General features: G+C 48.4%; 1 pseudogene; it reads right to left on the bottom strand.

Moving 5' to 3' along the window:
* Window positions 1–4,348: 4,348 nt before the first annotated feature.
* On the bottom strand, window positions 4,349–4,466 carry LOC126268338 (5S ribosomal RNA; annotated as a pseudogene).
* Between the last annotated feature and the right edge of the window lie 475 nt (window positions 4,467–4,941).

Below are 4,941 nucleotides of genomic sequence, written 5' to 3'. Positions count from 1 at the left end.
CATTCTGAGGCGCACATTGGTGTGGTTTGGTAATGATGTGTGTCAACTAGAGTGGTACCGCCCTCTTGTCTGCGTAATACCGAGCGAGGTGGCGCAGTGGTTAGCACACTGGCCTCGCATTCGGGAGGACGACGGTTCAAACCCTCGTCCGGCCATCCTAATTTAGGTTCTCCGTGATTTCCCCAAGTCACTTGAGGCAAATGCTGGGATGGTTCCCTCGAAAGGGCACGGCCAATTTTCTTCACCATCCTTCCCTAATCAGAGCTTGCGCTCTGTCTCTAATGGCCTCGTTGTCGACGGGACATTAAACACTAATCTCCTCCTCCTTGTCTGCGGATAGTGGCGTGTAGATGCGCTACCGGGCGTAACATGTGCGTCGTCGTTATACGATCGAACCAGTTATTCCGTATTGGTGCCCGGTTTTCCCCCCCTCCCCCTTCGTCGTTTTCCGCATTTTCGAGAGTCAGTGTCTCCACCGAATTTTGATTCTTCGAAGGACTTTGGTGACATTATACTTGACGGTTGTAGTTATATTGGTTACGGTTACAGCGATTGTTAAATTTTGTTCTTTTTGCTTCACACGCAGAAGTGCAGCAACACGACGTAGCATGGACTTGACTAATGTCTAAAGTAGTGATGGAGCTGAAACCATGAATCCTGCAGGGGTGTCCATAAATCCGAAGTCTTTAAACTCAGAAGAGTGTTCCTAGAGCGACTCTGTAGCAATTCTGGACGTGTGAGGGGTCGCATTGTCCTGATGGAATTGCCCAATCCAGTCGCAATGCACAATGGACATGAATGGATGCAACATGCTTACTTATTGCCACCTGTCAGAGTCGTATCTAGACGTATCAGGGGTCCCATATCAGTCCAACTGCACATGCCCCACGCCATTACAGAGCCTCCATCAACTTGAACAGCCCCTGATGGCATGCAGCTTCCATAACCGTACACGTCCATTCGCTCGACACAGTTTGAGACGAGACTTGTCCGACCAGACACCATGTTTCCAGTCACCAACAGTACAGTGTCGTTGTTGACCTGCCTAGGCGACGCGTAAGGCTTTATGTGATGCAGTGATGAAGGGTAAATGAGTGGGCCTTCGATTTTAAAGCCCTTATCGGTGACGTTTCGTTGAATGGTTCGCACGCTGACACTTGTTGATGGCCCAGCATTGAAATTTGCAGCAATTTGCGCAAGGCTTGCACTTTTGTCACGTTGAATGATTCTCTTCAGTCGTCGTTGGTCCCTTTCTTGCACGATCTTATCCCGGCCACAGCGATGTTGAAGATTCGCTGTTTTACCAGATTCCTGATATTCATTGTACACCCGGGAAATGGTCGTACGAGAAAATCCCAACTTTATCGCTACCTCGGAGACGCTGTGTCGCATTGCTCGTGCGCCGACTATAACACCACTTCGAGATCACTTAAATTTTGATAACCTACCTTTGTCGCAGCGGTAACCGATCTAACAACTGCGCCAGACACATGTTGTCTCACATAGGCGTTGCCGACCGCAGCGCCGTATTCTGCCTGTTTACGTATCTCTATATTTGAATACACATGCCTATACCAGATTCTTTGCCGCTTCAGCTAAGTTCTGTGACTTCGAAATACAGGGTGAATATTATTGAACTATATAAAAAAACGTAAACTAGTTACAAACTACGCCCTGCACACATTTTATTCAACATGTAAACGTCACTATAGATATTCGGATTTAGGTTATGACGTGTTCGGTATTCCTGTCATCCTTGGCGATGATGAGACGCTGACGAATAGCGAAATTCTGCATGACCCGCTGAAGTGTCAGAACATCGATGCTGTCGATGACATCCTGAATGGCTATTTTCAGCTCAGCAATGGTTTTGGGGTTATTGCTGTATACTTTGTCTTTAACATAGCCCCACAAAAAGGAGTCACATGTATTCAGATCCATTATGGTGGTCAATAGAGGCCCATGTCAGTGGCCTCGGGCTACACAAGAGCCAGAATGCGGTCCCCAAAGTGCTCCTCCAGGACATCATTCTCCTGCTTCGATGGGGTCGAGCTCCGTCTTGCACGAACCACATCTTGTCGAAATCAGGGTCACTTTGGATAATGAGGATGAAATCATCTTTCAAAACCTTCACGTACCGTTAGGCAGTCAGCGTGCCATCATGAAATATCGCGCCGATTATTCCACACAGTTACCCGTTGAGAGTGAAGAGACCTGTCGATCGCGAAATGCGGATTCTCAGTCCCCCAAATTGCCAGTTTTGCTTATTAACAAACCCATCCAAATGAAAGTGGGCTTCGTCGCTAAACCAAACCGTAATAATTGCGTCCATGCCCCGCAGCCAACCGTGCAGTTTGAACGCAAACCGTTCGGAGGCTATAACGATTTTACTTCATATAGTTCAATAATTGTCACCCTGTATCTATTTAAATACAATAATTGTACAAAAGCATGGAAACACCGCGACAAATGCGTGCTTGAACATTAATGTAGAATCTAGCGGAGCCTGCAGGTTGCACAGTTGATTTGACCACGAACGGCGCTTGCACAACTCCCTCAGTAAGTTGGAAGTGTCAGGTGTGGTCAGAACAGCGCCCTGTGTAGTTGTGAGTGCATTATGTCGGAGCTAAGTGAATTCAGCGTGGGGAAATTTCTGGTGCTCGTACTGTGGGTGCTTCTCTAACGAAGGTGGCCGAAGTGTCAGGAGGCACCATACGGAAAAACATCAATACAACTTACAACGCGGACGAAAATGTGTGTTGAATGACCGTGACGGACGGCCGTTGAAGAGGACTGTGACAAAAAATAAGAAGACGACAGCTGCAAATGTCATTGTATAAGTGAATGTTGCACTCGCGAGCCCTGTCAGCACCAAAACAACCTGAAGGGAGGGAGCTTCATATACAGGGAATGGGGCGAGCTGGAATTCCAAACCCACTTATCAGTGATGCAAATGCCCCTAACACGATAACATGGCGCCGAAGCCATAACACCTGGACAATGGAGCAAAGGAAGAATGCCATTTGGCCGGATCAGTCTTGTTTCACACTACAAAATTGTTAAGGCTTTCGTGGCCACTTGTTGACAAACTACCTATTGGCTTCTGTCTTGGGTTCTTCGGCCGACATTCATCTAATGATTTTACTAACGTTTTTCAAACCGACAAGGTCGATCAAAGAGTGTCTTAGATCGTCAAAGGAGAAAAGGAACCCACTTGCAATGTCAGGAATATACCGTATACCACGCACATGCGGCGAAGTTTATGTCAGAATGACTGGGCGGTCGAACAATACCAGGATCAAAGAACATAAGCGACATTGCAGGTTGGAGCAGGTGGAGAAATCGGTCGTGGCAGAGCACGCACTGAGTGAGATCGACCACATAATAACATTCTCTGACACGGAAGTTCTGGCTGTAGAGAAGCACTATCACACGCGCTTGTTTAGAGAAGCTGTAGAAATTCAAAAACGCGCGACCAGTTTCAACAAGAAAGAGGGAAGTCTTAAGGTAAACGGATCTTGGCTTCCCGTACTGCAGCGAACGACCGTCGCAGGTAGCAAGAGGAAAGCCGCACCGGAAGTGACTGCGGAGAAGTCTTCGGACGTTGGCGCGCCAGGTACATATACTCTGCGGCCGCGATCTCGGCTCCAGTTCGCCACCGGCAATGGAGGGTGAAGCTTTGACAATGCCAGCCACTCGTGCTGGCGAAACAGTAAAATCATTAAATGAACGTCGGCCGAAGAACCCGAGACAGAAGCCAATAGGCAGTTTGTTTCACACTGTTTCCAACTTCTGACCTAGTTTACCTTCCAAGAGTGAAACATGGCGGGGGTTATGGGAAGGTTTTGGTAGCCATATCGTGGTATTTCACGGGCCCAATGGTTACTCTACAAGATCGCTTTACTGCCCAGGGATTATGTCACAATTTTGGCTGCTCGGTCCATCCTGTGGTACAATATTTGTTCCCAGTGGTGATGCTGTGTTCCAAGAGCTGTTCTCACAGCTCGCACCGTCCAGGACTGGTCTTGTGAACACCTGGATGAATTATTGCAACTCCTCTGGCTATCACAGTTTCTCTCTCTCTCTCTCTCTCTCTCTCTCTCTCTCTCTCTCTCTCTCTCTCTCTCTCTCTCTCTCTCTCCCTTCCCGAACAAGCCACGAAGGCCCGACGGTACCGACCGGCCGCCGTGTCATCGTCAGGCCATAGGCGTCACTGGCTGTGGATGCGGAGGGGCCTGTGGTCAGCAGACCGCTCTCCCAGCCGTATGTCGGTCTCCGAGACCGAAGCCGCTATTTCCCAATCAAGTAGCTCCTCAGTTTGCCTCACAAGGGCTGAGTGCAACCCGCTTGCCAACAGCGCTCGGCAGGCCGGATGGTTACCCGTCCAAGTGCTAGCCCAGCCCAACAGCGCTTAACTACGATGATCTGACGGGAACCGGTGCTACCACTGCGGCAAGGCCGTTGGCTGTTGAGTAGGAACACTAAAGATAGTAGTAAATTTCAGGTCTCTTGCTCTGATTTATTGTTAGTTTTCATTTTTAAAAAAAATGGCTCAAATGGCTCTAAGCACTATGGGACTTGACATCTGGGGTCATCAGTCCCCTAGACTTAGAACTGCTTAAACGCTATTAACCTAAGGACATCACATACATCCATGCCCGAGGCAGAATTCGAACCTGCGACCGTAGCAGCCGCGTTGTTCCGGCCTGAAGCGCATAGAACCGCTTGACCTAAGAGGCCGGTAGTTTTCATTTAAAACCGTTCAAAATCGCCTTCGCCACAGTCACCAGATCTTAATATTATGGAGCCTTTTAGGTCTACTTTGGAGAGCAGAATGTGTGATCCTATCTCCCCCATAATTTCTACCTGAACTTGGCACTATTTTTCGGAATAATGGTACAAGATCCCCTTCAAAACCCTTAGGATCAATTCTAGTGTCCG

The sequence above is a fragment of the Schistocerca gregaria genome, chromosome 4 (genome assembly GCF_023897955.1).
Source record: "Schistocerca gregaria isolate iqSchGreg1 chromosome 4, iqSchGreg1.2, whole genome shotgun sequence".
Classification (NCBI taxonomy): Eukaryota; Metazoa; Arthropoda; class Insecta; order Orthoptera; family Acrididae; genus Schistocerca; species Schistocerca gregaria.
This window is presented reverse-complemented; position numbering and strand designations above follow the sequence as displayed.